Below are 17500 nucleotides of genomic sequence, written 5' to 3'. Positions count from 1 at the left end.
TTTCCGTACATCTTCTTCTCTCGTCTTTTTATTTATAGTCTTTGTTATTTCAGCTAATTCTGTTTTGTCCCTGTTTGACGATACTTTCTTGACCCTGCGTTTAGATTCTATCGAGAGCATGTTGGAGCTTTGTTTGACGTTCTTACCGCCTACTTCAGTGAAGCTTCCTTTATTATGTCAATGAACATGATTGTTGATTTGGTCAATGTTGAAATCTTCGTCGCTGAGAAGTGAATACTGTTTTGGATGTTAATGCTAAATTCTGTCGCTCTGTTTTCAAGTTAGTTAAATTTGGCAGCGGTTTTCTTATAGGTTTGTTCCTTCCCTTCTGAGTGTAATTTAATTTGGCCTCTGACCACTCTATGGTCGTTGTCAACATGTACTTTATTAATAACTTCCACATTTTTTACTATTTCACGCTTATTTGAAATTATGAACCCTATTTCGTTTTTTATGTCAAATAATGACTTCCATGTTCACTTCCACTCTAGTCTTTTTTCGAGGAATGTGCCTATTTTGTGATTCTCCACTACGGTTTCTCCCTGTCTTTTTACACTTTTTGACAATAAAATCTCTCATAATTATTGTGAAATGGCTTTTTCTTCACTCGCTGGCTAAATGACATCTTCATAGCTCTCTATTTCTTCAGCAATGTGGCTGCAGGTTGGAGCATAGACTTGAACAATCTTTAAGTCGTATTTATTGTTAAGTTTATTTTACTGAAGCCACCCTTTCGCTTACTACAGAATTCATGGTATTCTTTTCTAAACATTTGTGAACTAAGAAACTTACCCCTAATCCTGCTTGCTACCCTGGGGTTTACCTCTCCAGTAGAGCACGTGTTCATCATTTAGTATATTCTGTTCTTCGCCTAATCTTCTAACTTCACAGAGTCCTATAACATCACATTTAATGAGAGTTTCTCAAGTAATGCTAGTAAGTCGGATTCAGTTCTCATAGTCCTTATATTGTATGTGCAAATGTTCATCAACGTTGGGCGGACTGTCTTTTACCGGAGATTTTTAGCACCCTCTGCTCTGGAGCGATCATGATCGCCGCCGTAACCAGGGGCTCCTTCGCCTTCGGGGAATGAGAGCCGTTGCTCTGTTTGTAGTCATGGTTTTTGATTGAGAGGTAGGCAGCCGAGTTACCTCCCACCTACTGGCTTAGGTGTATCTTGGTGAGAGGGGGAGTAGTTTGACCAGGATGCCACTGATAAGCCCCTCCAGCAGGGTTGGCCCTGTCTAGTGTGAACTTATGAGCAGCAATGCACGGGCCTGCTCACTACACCAGGGATACACCCGTTAGCCTGGGCTTGAGCATCAGAAGTGCATATATGTGATTATATTTTACACAATGATTTCATTTATGTGTATGTACACCTAGTGCAGACATACTTGTTCAACCGCAAATAAGTACTACGCATGTGTTTATTTTCGTGCACATGTACATGCAAGTATACACCTTTACATAAGTTCCTCTGCGTATAATATGCATACATACTCTTCCGTTATATACAACTACACACATGCACATGCATACATATATATAAACATATGCGCACCTCATACATGTATATAAACACCCACATATATGCGAACACATGCGTACATATCTTGAACACGTACTTATGACTATACATACACATATATATAGCCATACGTATGTTCACGCACACGTGCACATGCACATACGTTTATGAGTACACTTTAAAGTATTCACCCACATATAAAATGTAAAACACCTGTACATGTACATATATATACACATACATATATACATACACATACACATGCATATACTCACAAACATACACATATACATACACATATATATACACACATACCCAAATATATTCATATATATACATATATATATATAATATATATATATATATATATATATTATATTAATATATATATACATAATATATTATTATATATATATATATAATATATATATATATATATAATATTTATATATATATATTTTATAATATATATTATATATATATTATATATATATATATATATATATATCTATATATACATACACATACACACCCACATACACATATACATACATAAACATACCATTACATACACGCACATACATATACATACACAAATATGAATAATATACATACACACAAATATACATACCTATGTGTATATATCACATGTACAAGCACGGGAACATACACATACACTTGTACTCTTACACCTAACTATACATATACACATATTTTACTATATCGCGCCTATTTGAAATATTTCGTTTTTGATGTAATGGCGACTTCCATGTCCACTTCCGCTCTTTTCTTCTTTCGAAGAATGTATTAATGACTCTGAGTGATCGAGCCTCCGCAAAATCAACTAGCATTTGTCCCCTCTCATTCCTAGTGACTTTCCGTGCTTCCCTATTACGGTTTTTCTTTTTTCCTATTTTGGCATTAAAATCTCCCATAATTTATTGTGAAATGGTTTTTACTGTCTCGCTGGCTACATGAACATCTTCATAGAAGCTCTCTATATGAACATCTTCATAGAAGCTCTCTATATGAACATCTTCATAGAAGCTCTCTATATGAACATCTTCATAGAAGCTCTCTATATGAACATCTTCATAGAAGCTCTCTATTCTTCTGCAGGTTGGAGCATAGACTTGAACAATCTTTAAGTTGTACCTATTGTTTAGTTTTGTTCTGAAGCCACTCTATAGAATTCCACGATATTCTTTTCTAGACGTTTGTAAACTAAGAAACCTACCCCTAATTCCTGCCCGGGGGTTTACCTCTCCAATAGAGCATGTGTCCACCATTTAGTATCTTCTGTTCTTCTAACCCCCACAGAGTGCTACAATATCCCATTTAATGAAAGAGAGTTCCTCAGGTAATGTTAGTAAGTCGGATTCAGTTCTCATTGTCCTTATATTATATATCGCTCCGGAGCGATCCTGATCCCCGCCGTAACAGAGGCTCCTTCGCCTTCTGAAAATGAGGGCCGTTGCTCTGTTTGTCCCAGACATGGTTTTGTTTGAGAGGTAGGCAGCCGAGTTACCTCCCACCTACTGGCTTTGGTGTATCTTAGTGGGAGGGGAGTAGTTTAGCCGGGATGCCACTGAAAAGCCCCCCCAGCAGGGTTGGCCGTCTAGTGTGGACTAACCTTACTCATTTTTTGTTATAAATCATCGATCTTGTAAAAAAACATTTAGTTCAAATCAAATATGAAAGAAAAAAAAATTGTCCATCTCCCTACTTAATCTGCAAAACCAAACTACCTGCATTTCTACTATTGGTCACTTGATACTCCAAAACAAGTTACTAGACCAACATGAATTTCAAAATTTAACAAATTAGCTGCAGTGTATTAATTTATGCTACTATTTATACACACTCTTACAGTAGTGGTACCCACCCTTTTTATTCTGTGGCCCTCGAGCTATAATAATGGTATCCATGGCCCCCTTCAGTGACTGCCCATCTTTTCTGATTTAGTTAATACTAATCATTGAATAGTGTAATGGTGTCAGTAGCTACAGAAACAAGAAAACTTTAATGAGATTCCATTTATTGATATGTGAGAGAGATAATTATATGTAGGTACTGTAGGTGAGATAAATTCAGTTTAATTCATTTGTCAAATTTTACTTCCTCCATGGGCCCCCATAAAGGACCAAGGTCCCCAGGTTGAGAACCACTCTTTTAGATGTATATAAACTAGTTGGTAAAAATTACCATATCTTTTGTTTGCATATTTTTTAATTTTTGGAACTCATTTTCACTTTATGCAAAAAATTTTTAAAATATTGTATTCTTTGTGCCAAGAAGGGACAGGTGCAATTTTTTAAGGAGAAGCACTGAATAAAGAAGGTTGCAATCATAAATCAAATGAAATTAGTTAGGGAATAATGGTTAATGGTTTAAAAGCAAGATAAATGTGCTAAAACATCTAAGGTCATGTAGCACTATATTTAATGTTAGGGAAGGGTGGTTATTTTAGTGATTAGTTGTCTAAGCTGGGCAAAGGAATTGGTGAGTGAAAGGCTTAGGGTCGGGTATGGTAAGGAGTTAGATTAGATGAAGAATATGTATGCGTTTGAGGAAAGAGAATAGGTTGAAGCAAAAAGTGTGGGATTCTGTAAGGATGTCTGATAGGTTGGGAGGTCGGTGAAGGGGGGATAGGTGGGGAAAGCAGAGGTACGAGTTGTTTCAAAACGTGGGCACGGCATAGGTGTGTGGGATTGGAGTGTCTGGTGGTTTTGTATTGACTTTATGAGAGTTAATGAGTTACATAAGGATTCACGTGCGTAAGGAGGGAGTGGAAGGGATAGAGGGGATGGGGGGAGGGTTAATGTGGGCGGGGGTTTGGGGGTGGGGGGGGTATGGGCTGTGTTGGGAGGGGGTAGGAGGATAGGGTGTAGGGGGGATATCGTTAGGAGGAGGAGGGATATCAGCAGTATTTGGAGTGTGGAAGGAGCAGGCGTTGTAAGATTTGGGGGTTTGAGTGTCAGTTTTCATTGGGTTTAATCTTGAATATTTTCAATGGTTTCTTCTTCTGAGATGGTTCGGGAGTTTGGGGGATAAAGGATTTCTTGTGAGGGGGGGGAAGAGAGGACTGGTGTCTCAAGCATAGGAGCAAAGGAAGGTGGAGGTGATTGTGTGGTAGGGGAAGAGGGGGTGGAACGTTTGTTCTGTCTGTTACGGGTAGTGCGAGGAGGGAGAGGGGAAGGTCTTGGGATTGTAGTGGTGATGAAGTATTGTAGTAGAGATTGGAGTTTTCTGGATTTAGGATGGCAAAAGAGTTTGACTGGGGAAGGTAGGAGGTAGAAGAGGGGGGGGGTTAGATGTAGGAGGGGTGGGTTTAGGAGAATTGGTAGAATGAGCAGTATTACTGGATTAAAAGGGGTAAGGGAGAAACCACGTCGACGTGCTTCTTGTCTGGCTTCACGTAGTGTGAGTCCAAGTTTTAATCTGAGAGTTGTACCTCAGACTCAAATTTATAGGTGGGACAACCCCTATAAAATATTTTATGGAGGCCGCCACAGTTGGCACATGTGCGTTTATTGTGCAGGCAGGTTTTGATCGGGTATGGCCAGGTTGGGCACATAGGGGCATCTGGGTGTGGAACGGCAATGTTTGGCTGGTGTCCTAGACGCCAACAATTTTGGCACTGACGTGGAGGGGGTTTTGGTATGGACGAACAGGGAGGGATTCTCCTCCTATGTAGACGTTAAAGGGAAGGTCATGTTTTACGGAAGGTAATTTTTGGGTATGTTAGTGGGTTTTTTTTCGATGACCTTGGGGGGGAAAGGAGTAGCATGTACTGATGTTGCATCATAGTCTGTGAGAGGCAAGTAGATCTTCTCCACAATCTGACCAATCTTTGTCATAGATTGGGCAATTTTTCTGGGGAGGATTGAAATGTTCCGGTGCAAGTATTGAGGGTTGGATGGGGTTCTGCAGGATGGGGTTACCATATTTGGTTGTTAGTTTTGTTAATGCTATAGCTTGGTTTTCGGATGTTACTGTGACAAGACGGGAGCGGTCGGGTCGGGGTACGGAAAGAGACTTTACCTACTTGTTTTGGAGACATTGTTGGAAAAGAAGGGTGTTGTCAGAGTAGGGAGCTGTGGAGGATCACGAAAAATCGGTCCATTTGGCTGTGCTGAAGAGGGTAAATTTAAAATTGTTGTAGAGATAGGGGTATCGAAGGGCGGGGGCGTGACGAAGATGGAGTGTGTTAAAAGGGGGGTAGTGGGTTTTGGGGAGGTGGGCAATAAGGCTGTAAGGTATTAATAAGGGAGGATGGGGTGGGTTTATGTTGGAGGTTTTGAGGGTAGAGGTGTTGAAGTTTAGATTGCTGGGGAGTGGAAATGTTCCTTAAGGGTGATTGTTGGCTACTGTACAGTAGGTATTGATGAGGGGGTAGTTATTGCAGTGTTCGAGCCGTGGTCAAAGGAGAGCCTGGGTCAGGGAAACTGGTGGTTTACATCGTTTGGGGCTATTTGATAAAGGGGCAAGCCTCATTGGCCCTAATTGTGGGGATAAGTTTTCATTACTGGCCATGGTAAGCCTGGATTTGTTGGGGAATAAAAACAGTCCACCCCTCAGGGTCCCCTTGAGGGGTAAGGGCTAGATAACTAAATCAGGGGAATACCGTGCCCCTGGGTCCCTCACTCCGTTCAGGACTGGCACAAAGTCAGCCTTTCACCTTTCAGCACGGCTCTCACACCTTAGGAGATGGATAGCAGAAGGGTTTTGGGGAAGGGACAGAAACGAAAAGTGGGAAGGAAAATAAGACCATGCAAAATTAGTTGAGGGCGAGGGCTGAGTCCCAAGGTTGGGGAGTTCCCCCTCATTGGGTCCCAGTCTCCGCCTCCCAAGCCCCCCCACGACAACAACGGGCAAGGGATTGGGGGGGTTAAATTATGAATAACAATTTTGTTTTGGGGGATACTATATACTGGAATAACTTACAAACCCTGGTCCATATAATCTAAGGTATACCAAATGGTATCACATGATATATAGCATGTTTTTTTATATGGTAATACTATATTGTTTCACCAGTATGAACAGCTACCAATTTATATAAGATTTACTGTATATTTATAAATTCTTTCTGTTTGTGTATGCATCATCCATGATAACTCTCTTAATGTATGACAAGAAGAGAAATATCAAAAATCCACATCCTTACAGGGTATTCACAGTAACTTGTAATGATCCAGTTTCTGTCACTTTTAAAAAGCTATTGTCTGCAATGAAATTCCATATCACTGTACATTAATTACAAGGAATTAGTATGTGCATGAAATTTTTTCTCTGAATTCATTTAGCTCACTCTCCCCGAAACTTGAGTTTGAGTCTTCAGTATTTCTTTGTTTCTATTTATTAATTTTAAAGAAACTTTTGTCCCCCCTCACTAATATTACTACCAACTGAAAAAAAGATTTATAGGTGACAAAGTCAATGTAAAAAAAGTTAAAAGAAAATATGGATTTCTGAATGAAAAGTTTTTAAGTTTTAAATTACTTTTATTCTAAAACTCTCATGAGATTTTTTGTAATACAAAATATCCCTTTTTTCTGCATTAGATCAAGTTTTAAGATTTTTTTTGCTTTTTTTTCTGATACCACCTCATATATGGTATTCCTGGAAGGTCCTCCAACCAATTAGCTGCCATAGCCCAGCTCGGTCCCTAAAGGAGGAAAATTTTATTTTAAGATCTCTTTATTATTGAATTAAATAAATATCAGCATAATTAAATGAAACAATTATCTTCATGAAACAAAAATGATTTATTACACAATTAACATCTTTTGTGATAAAAGTTGTAGAATGTAAAAATATTAAAGGGGGGGAAAAAAAAAAACCTACCTCACTGTATCTGGCAGTAGCCTTTTTTTCACATTGATTGCCAACATCTGAGTACGGAAACTTAAGGTCTTTGTCTTTTCAATCAAACTGTTGGTATGGGGAAAAGCCTGTGTTCCCCTCACAACGTGGCCTTGCTGGAATCTATCTTGGGATCCAGCTTAGCCTGACGGGTCAGATTGACAATCCAGCGCTCAGCATCCTTGGGGGGGCATGTTCAACTTCTCTGCTAACATGCTGCAAGATTTTGAGTAATGATAAATAAAAGTTAACCTTGGAAAAATAAATGTAATGCAAGCTACCTTAAAAAAATATGTATTGCCACCATATGACCAACTCATGGAAATGTAAAATTACCAAAATAATTTTCCCCTCCGTATATAAATCCAACGTTTGATAAGAAACAAATCTTTCAGCTCAGTCAGTATACTGTATTCAAACAGATATATTTTCTTTTTTAATTAAGAACCTGAAAGGTTTAATCTAGTCTTAAAATAACCTTTCCTAAAACTGCATCTGGGCATGGAAATTTTTCCTTAACCCACTGGATCCAGTTGCGTCATAGCAATCACATCACCAAAATCCAGGCATTAGGCTCATGTTAATGGCTGCTCTGCCGGGTTTGGGTGCTTGGGAGGCAAACACGTGTGTGGGTTGGCAAGACTCTATGCCCTTTTTTTTTTGCACTATTTTTTTCTCCTTTTTTGGGATAAGATTTTTTGCTTTTTGGCCATTTTCCAAAGTCCATATTTACCCTTTGATTTTATGGGATAGTTTTAATTCTTTGCACAGACTCTAATCATCTCTCAAAGGGAGTCTACAAACTCAGTGCAAGAAAATACTACTGACTTTTTTTAAATACATATTATTCAATTTTCTGTAAAAGAAACCCATTAAGAGGTTAAGAATAAACATTATTAAAAAGATATAGAACAAAGAAAACTCACTTAATACTGATGCACTGATGGAATTCTGCAGAAAGTTCAAAGATCATGAGCCTTGCATTCTCAATGAAGTCAGTCTGGCAGGCCACCAAGAAGAAGTCATTCTCAATACGCAGCACACTGCTGCAATTTCTCTTGTGGCAGCATCAAAGTCAAAGTCTACATACAAATGAGCTAAGAACTCTGTGATGGGATCCTTGTATGTGTAGCTTTCCTGCTGAATCCCCTCACTAAGTCCTGTGGAAAATAAGGAAATGATAAACCCGCTGTGTGGGTTAGCAATCACCTATATATAAACAAAAGAACACCACTTTTTTTTACAAAGAAAACAAATTCAGTCAAAGAGAAGAATTTCTCTTCCCTTTCATGGCTGCTCTCCTACTATTCTTATTAAAAAAAAAGCAGTGGAAAGGAAACGCAACACTGAGGACACTGTTTGAAAGCATTCAAAATTTTTGCGGGGTCGGAACTTTTAAATTAAAAGTTCACGACCTAAAAAAAAGGGCTTCTTAGGAATGCATCTTCCCATCAAAACTAAAAATTCTGACTGGCAAATGATATATTTTACCAATGTTTTTTTTTTTTGGGGTATTGTAAAACTTTAATATAAAGCCTTAAATCAAAAAATTTCAACATTGATAAAACTTACCTTTAGAATGATTGAAGAATACAAAGAGGGACCATGAATGAGCCATGTGCGTTGTTGGAGGGCTTGAAGGGGAGACGTGGTCAAGTTGCCTAAATAAATTCCTTCAGGCGATTAAGATCCTCCAGGGCATTTTCCCAGTTCTGGGTTAGGATTTCGAAGCCAGTTTTCCCACAGGGCCCTTCAGGAAATTCTGAAAGAAGAAAAAAAATAAATCATAACATACATACTTACAATTACTGCACTTAAGTAAAGGCAGTTTCATTTAAATCTTAACCCCTCCCGAAGGGTCACACGTACCAATGTTACAATAAAAAACTTTTGTCTGTGGGAAACTGTGTATGTGCAGCGACGTGCTAGAGCACGTTCAGCGGGAATATCTGCTTCATGTAGCACATTCACATCTCAGCATCTGGTCGTTGCCAGAAATCCAAGGGTTTATGACTGACAGATTTCTGATAAACCCCCCATTAAGGGTTAACCCATGCCGATGGGTAAAAAAATCTCTGAGCTTAATAAAATCTGGTGATTTCTGGAAACAGACATTGGGCATGGGAGGGGCCCCTACATGAAGCGGACAGCCATACCCCGCAGACAGTTTCATACAAGTTAGTCATCATCTATACTTCCATCATAATAATAATGATAAATTAATTACTACATAAGCAATACAGAAATAAATAAAATCTGTTTCATCAATAATGGAACTATCACTGTTGATGAAGGGTGGGAGAGGACGGGGACAAAACTCAAACTTCTTGCATTAAGAGAAGATAAGCCTTTTTGTAATTTTCATTTCTAGAATGAAGATTTGACTACTATCTCATCTCATAAACTTATATCATCCCTTTTGACATAACTCTGAGTTAAAGATGTATTAAAACCAAAAGCTGAAACAGCTGAATACAAGTGTTGATTGCTATGTCACTGTCCCTATAAACCCTTTGCATTAAATTTTTTTGAAGACAACAAAAACAAATTTCCAAAAAATGTGCAGCAATAAGCCATTTTCTAATATTCATTAATCATATAAATAATTTTTAAGAGGAACATTGTTTTTATTTTTCTTGCCAAAGAAAAAAGGCCTAATTCTTTATTTCCCTTGTTTTGTATATAAAATACATAAAAATTACATATATACTTCTGAAGAGGAATGGAGTAGGGGTAATGGTGGTCCTTCACAAAAAATGTCAGGTTAATGATACCAAAGAACCACTGCCTTAAGACCTTTATTTGATCTATCAGACCAAATCAGCTGTTGGGAAAATTTTAACTGAAGATAGGAAAAACAAATCACTCACTGATAAAGAATAATAATTTATTGCCATTGGGTGGCATGTACTGTAAGTCATTATCTCAGTTTAATCATAATTTACAGCCCTTCCACTCTGCCCGCCTTTACACCATGGTGATGGATGTTTTTATGATAATTTAGGCTGAACCACAGCAATAAGGCCTTATATTGCCATACATGTCTGTATCTATGCCACACACCAGGTTTTATTGTTACATATATACCATGAAAACAAGCACACCAGTTACCGCACATAGCATACACTTCCATGTTTAGTATTCTGCTTTTTGTCAGAATGGAGACATTGCATTCCAGATGAGTGTGCTTTAAGGCTCAATAGAAGATTTTATATTATTTCAAAGAACTGTTGTCTTACCTTATCACTAACTGGTACTAATCCTCGATGAAGGTATAGGTAATCAGCAGCACCAGAATAATTACCACACTCATATTGGAACTTTGCAAAGGTATACAGAGTATCCAACATCTCTGGCCGGAACTGGAAAGTAAAAAGATGGTCAGTATTTTATTCTAAATATCAAATAACTAGAGGGAAAAGGAAATGGCAAAACCCTTAAAATGATTACTTTTAGTCATACTAAAATAAACACATCTAATAACTGGAAATTTTTAACATATTAACCCTTTTCCCGACGTAGATTCATAGGGGCTGGGGCCTCGCTGCCGGGGGCTTATATTGTCGCCCTAGCTGCGCGACACTATCCCAAATACCAGCTCCTGCCGTTTCCTTCGAAATACTACGACCTATTTTTAAATTTCATTTTTTATTATTTTCAAAAGCTCTACTTCCCTTCCCCCTTTCCTGATAAATCGGACTAAAGGGGTTTTTTGTGTTATATAGACCCCCATAGTTGATCATTTTCAGTCTAAGCTAAATAAAATAAGCAGTGTGCGGCATCATGGATTTAAATCGTCGGTCTTTTTTCTTTCTTTTTCATAGTAAAAATAAAAAGTTTTTAAAAAATGATTTAATCCCCTTTTCAGTGGCAGAAAAAAATAATTTTTGTGTTTGATTGTAACAAAAAAAAAAAAAAAAAGGATGTCCATATTACACACCTCATGCCCATAATGCCCTGGCAGTAGCCCCGCCATCCATGGCATGTGCGTACATCCCACCCGTGGCAAAGGGTTAAAGACTGCCCTAGACGGAATGGGCCCCATGGTTGAAATTGAGTTAACCCTTTTGGATCGGGGGTGTGAACACGTCATGAAAAAATTGGTCTAGGGGTGGGTGGTTACATGCCATCACGTGCAAGAGTGCACAACCTCTTAGGAGGTTTATAAACCCCACCAAGGGTAAGAAAAATCTTAGTTCTGGAATGGCCGACACGGGGCACAAGATCCGCTACATGAAGCAAAAACCCTGCCCCCTCACTCTATGTTTGTCACATGTACAGCATACCCCAGCCAAACAGATATTATATCTTGCACTTTTGAAAATTTTGGTTTTTTCCCTATCGATTACGAGTGGGGAATGAATGTCTTGAGAGTGACTGGGAAGTCTGGCTATGGCGGAGCCATTTCCACACCAGCATCCTAATCCTGGTGCATGACTAGTGATGGGTTTATTACAGAAATTTTGATTATGAAATTTTTTTTAATGACAAAAATAAAAAGTTACATAGTTTTCTTTTTCTTGCACTGAGTTGTAAACTACCTAGGAAGATGATATGTAGAGTGTGCAAAGAAAAGTCTATTACCATCTGGATAATGAAAAAAAATGGCAAATACGGACATTGTAAATTACCAAATGCAAAAATGCTTATGTATAAAAAAGGAAATAATTTGCAAATAGAAGGCATGGGTTTTTGTCACTGCAACCATTTTCATGGGCACCCACCTACAGGCACCCCCGGGCGGGGCTACTCATAAACCCTAAGCCAGACACGCTGGATCCAGGGGTTAAGGGGCGTTTATACTAGTGCATGAGGAAAAAGTCCCCCTATGATGATAACCCTAAATATGTTTCATTGATGGTAACGGGCATTGCACTTCTGTTCCAAAAATTTTCAATCATTTTTGCAATTTTTTCTAACACCCAACAGCTTTCTATTGAAAAATTATTTTTTTGATATATTTCTTATTTTTAAGAATATACCCAACCTACAAACAAAATCATAAGGGAATTAAAATGTCAAAGCCTTTGTATATATCATTGACTTCTGATATGGTGTCAGTTGTATATGTTGTGAATCTGCAATTAAACGAGTACATATAAAATTAATAAAAAACCCAACAAAATGCAAAATGGCCATTTCGGGTATATATATATAACCCTTCCCTCCATAATTTCATGATTGTGTTGAAATCTTCTTATAATAAATTACTAAATTTTTGGTCTGTTTTGGTCATCCCGTAATACTACTGAATCATTGAAAAAAACCCCTGAGATTAGTAATAAAAAAAAAAATCCCACAAAACACAAATAGTAAGTGATGCGAATGGGCCAGGTGTCCTAGTATACAAAAGGAATAATATATGAAAGTATTATTTCATTAGTCTTGTGACTAAGTGTTATTATATGCCAAATTATTACATTTAATAATGAGGAACTTCAAAAATGTGTGTTTTCAGAATGGTTTTTATAATTTTACTTTATATAATAAACCTAAACAACTGATTGGATTACAAATTAAATTACATACTACAAATTGTGATATTTCTTTTCATGCACATAATGTAGATAAAGGAGGTAACTCTTGTGAGACTCATTAGAACTAAAATAGAGGAAAAATTTTATTTACAATCACTACTTTTTTTGTTCACTGAATATTTTGAAGAACACTAATTTCCCAAGTTATTTAATATGGAAAACATGCTTTGAAATGGTAAGGGCAAAATCTTAAATTTCCTAAAGATTTTCCAAAAATCTGTCAAAGACAAGAAAAAGAGGAAAAGGGAATTAAATACCATTGTTAATGATTTATAAATGAAATCACTGTGGAAAGGATTTTACTTTACTCATGATTCTCAATCAAAAAAATGCATAAGAGCTCGGTGATCACGAGAAGTTTGCAACTGCTTCTGGACTTCATTGCACTGAAGATCTTGAAGATAGGCTCAGTCTCTGTCTGTGAGTTGAATGAAGTATGTTTAATTTTTAGAAGTAGGACTATATACTTCTCTATAAATTTCACTTTAACTGCCAATGACAGTAAAAGTAACACAAATACTTGCCTAGTACACAAAACAGGGAAAAAGAAAAGAACAGAAAGAAAAAAAAAAATTGTGTGTTTGTGGTGTGTTTGTGTGTGTGTGTGTGTGTGTGTGTGTGTGTGTTTTGTGTGTGTGGTGTTGTGTGTGTGTGTTTGTGTGTGTGTGTGTGTGTTGGGGTGTGTGTGTGTTTTTATATACATAATATATGAAAATGAATATGGGATATGAATATACGTATATGTATGTATATGTATAATACATATACACATAAAGAGCAAATCACAAACAATAAATTTTTAAACATACATAACTTGCTATTTTTATTAATTATTTCTATAAGCACATAGAAGAACATCTTGGCTTATCACAGTTCCTACCTGCAGTCTTTTTCAGCTCGGAGACAAAAACGAGATCTCCGCTTGGCAATTCAGCTGGAACAGGCTGGGCCTGGGTAAAGAGAACCATGGATATCCATAGCAAAATCCACCATGTTTTTGTTTGGGGAGGAGTTCCAACTTTGCACGCTGAAGATCCGTCTCATCATAGATCTGTAAATAATCATAATTTCAAAATAAGAAATTATCAGTTTTACATATCTGTACTTGTAGTCTTAAACCTATCAGCCAGCAATGTATTTCATAACTTGGGCAATAGGAAGTGAAATCCAGAAAATTCCACAGTAGAGCTGATTTACTATTCCTACCAACCCTCAGTGTAAATGAAAATAATTAAAGAAAAAAAAATATATATATAATAAACTAAAAAAAAAATAAAAAAATAAAAAAAAGAAATAAAGAAAAGCTGATACTCAAAAATACAGAGAGACACTTTCACTCTCATTCTCTCTCTCTCTCTCTTCAAATACAAGAATCCAGAACTTCCTTGGGGAAATTTTCAAGATTTAAGATGCCCTAAAAAAAAAAAGAAACATGAAACAGAGGTTTTTTATGAATGACCTTATTATGATTGTAGTTTTAATAATTAAACTATATAAATAAACAAAAAGGACCCCCCCCCCCCCTGCCCTAAACAAGATTGTTCTTTTCTGTTTGCTGTCACCCACCCTTTCCCCAAACTTTCTCATATCAAGACATTCCTGTCATTCCACCCCTCACCCAAATTTTCACATGTTTTGATACCCACATCCCTCAAACCCAACAGGTTAAACAAAACAGTATCAGCGGATTGAATTTAATGAAGGCGGGTAAAAAATCCTCACATTTCTAAAAAAAAATTTTTTGTCTTAAATCACGACAAAATGTCTTACAATATACAAAGTATCACTGATTTCATTAATTTACTGTTTTCCATATACTGCCATTCATGAAAGTCAATTGTTATCACTAAAATTGTACCAAAATACTGATCATAGGGAAATTTTTGTCCCCTTTTAAATTTACTGTCTAAAAAGGAACTAGTACCTCTTGCCAGAATATATGTAGATAAATTTGCTGTCTAAAGTAAAACAAATTTACCAAAAGATATATAACTAATAAGATTCACAAAAGGCAAGGTTGTGTCTTTTACCCAATTTACCAGTATTTTTGCAATTGTAGTTTTCAAAATTGACCAATACCAGTTAAAAAAAATATGAAAGGTTTCCCCACCAGTTAAGGGAAAGCTGAGCTCAGAAGGAGGTCTAATGGCTAGCCCCCAAGCAAAAGGGAAAAATGGGGAACAGTACAGGGCCCAGGGGGCTTTTAAATCCAGGTTAGGAAGGTTTTTGATTCATGGAGATCATTACCATAGTTTATGCATTTAGGATATTACACGGTTCATACATTACTTTTGGTATATTCCCGCTGGAAACTTTTACCTCCATAATCTTTGTTGTCCTACCAATTTGTTTCCAAACTGATAAGACTACTGTTTCTGGCCATAAAACAAAACAACATTTTAAAGATTTTTTTTATAATTTCTGCCAAGTGGTGATCTGAGAAACTCTTTACAATACAGTTGCATCTACTTGAACATAATGAAACTTATTTTGTAGTGAAAATCTAAAATTTAAAAAAATTAACAAAACATTTAATAAAATTAATTTTGGGCATATGGTCTGAGAATAGCTTCACATTTTTAAATACAAACATATATATAATATATATATATATATTATATATATATAAAATATATATATATATATATATATATATAATATAATAATATATTATCATATGCATATGCATATGCATATACATATACATATACATATACATATACATATACATATACATTAATATACATTACATATACATACATATACATTAAAATATACATTATATAAAAACTATATATATATATATAATATATATAAAATTATATATATATTTATATATTTATATATATATATTATATATATTTATATATATATTATAATATTTAAATTTTAAAAAAAAAAATTTTTTTTATATATATATTAGATATTATATGTTTATTATATATATGGTAAATAATTTTATATATATATATATATGTATATATATATTATATGTATAAATTATTTTATATTTTATGTATATTATGTATTATGAATATATAGTATATATATATGTATATATATATGTATATATAAAAAATATATATATATTATATATATATAATATATATATATATATATATATAATATATATATATATATATTATATATATATAATAATTAGGATGTGAGTCATTGATATGTGGTAATTACTGTAATATCTGAAATCTGCAAGCTATTGGGAAGCTATCAGGTAGTATGGACCTCCTGAAATGGTGCAACATAAGTCTTTAAAAAGTAAATATATGCTATTTATGTCATATAACAAAAAAATATTTTAAATAGCATTCAAAAATAATTCTCATATATTACTCTTTCATATCAGTACATAATGAATTATCACTTTGCAGGGCTTGGTACAGGGTTGCTCCTAGCTGCCCTGCATTTGTTCTAATACTATGCATTGACCACATGGGGTGAGCAATAGCTGCAAAATTTTAAAAAGCATGGAAAGTGCGGGCTAAGTGTTTTTGGGAAAAACCCACCCGCGGGGATGTTTAATAATACAGCTGTAAAGTCCCAACTCCACATTATATAATTTTTTTCAATAATTTAGGTTGCTGTGATTGGACTTCCGAGGGGGAAGGTAGATTGGGGGCACCCCTCCTAACACCCTCCCACAAACATTGTCTTTACCTCAGTATGCATGGCAAGATAGAGCAGAAAATCTGAAGCACTGAGTCAACTTATGCTATGTGTGGCACTCTCCTTAACATTTTTTTTCTCTCGAAGTGACTATATTTAAAATAATGCAATGCACTGTCTGTTGACTGTGTGCCCAGTGTGGAATTCTAACTCTACCCATGTTAGGGTAGAGTACACGACCAAAATGCCGGAGCGCCAGAAGCCAAGTCTGTCTGACGCTCGCTCCTGCATCGAATACATGGAGGATTCTTTGTTTTCTTGGATTGGGGTTGGGGTGCAAAAGCCCCCCAGGTGGGAGGCTACAGGGGGCAGTCCCCTGCATTAGATATTATAATGACTTATTCAGTATTTTGATTACAGAAGAGATTGAGAATTCCACTTTGTAAACGTTTGACTGGAACTCACGGAAAAAAGAGTCCATAGACATCCCACTACGATACCATAAATGTAGCCACAGCTTTTTCCTTTAAATAATTGTGGTATAAACAATCATGTCTAAATGGTTTAATGTACCAACAACTGCAACTTTCTGTTCTCTACAATATTCATACCGTACAGGTTAACCATTTTCTGTCTAACTGCCACAGGAATTTCAAGAGGAATTTGTCTACAGGGCAATATGGTCTGTACAGAAACCTTTTTCCAAAGGCTATAAAACTTTCAATGATTAAACCGTTTTTTTCAGCTCTGATGTAGTTACGACTATGATTTCTACCCCCCTGAAATGCGTTCTGATTAATATTATCGTCACTTTAACATCCAGAGTGAAACAAGGCCGGTGTGAGCTTTCAAAACAAGAACGGTGCCTGTCAGATATGGATGGAAATATACTTCGATTTGGGCCAAGTTTTTATGGGTTTTGGCAAAAAAAATGGTTGGC

General features: G+C 36.1%; 1 protein-coding gene, 1 long non-coding RNA gene and 1 pseudogene across 2 annotated transcripts in view; all 3 read right to left on the bottom strand.

The window, feature by feature from the left end:
- Window positions 1-17500, bottom strand: part of LOC119580261 (mannosyl-oligosaccharide 1,2-alpha-mannosidase IA-like) — a 72055-nt gene that overhangs the window by 32111 nt on the left and 22444 nt on the right. The window lies entirely within an intron of this gene.
- On the bottom strand, window positions 7023-10797 carry LOC119580262 (annotated as a pseudogene).
- LOC119580264 overlaps window positions 13938-17500 on the bottom strand; it is a 3687-nt gene continuing 124 nt past the window's right edge. The window contains exon 2 of the long non-coding RNA XR_005229356.1: window positions 13938-13987. This is a non-coding gene — a long non-coding RNA (uncharacterized LOC119580264). The remainder of the gene's footprint in view (window positions 13988-17500) is intronic.

This window comes from Penaeus monodon, chromosome 13, assembly GCF_015228065.2.
Source record: "Penaeus monodon isolate SGIC_2016 chromosome 13, NSTDA_Pmon_1, whole genome shotgun sequence".
Classification (NCBI taxonomy): domain Eukaryota; kingdom Metazoa; phylum Arthropoda; class Malacostraca; order Decapoda; family Penaeidae; genus Penaeus; species Penaeus monodon.
The sequence above is the reverse complement of the archived record's forward strand: the minus strand, read 5'-3'. Positions and strand labels throughout refer to the sequence as shown.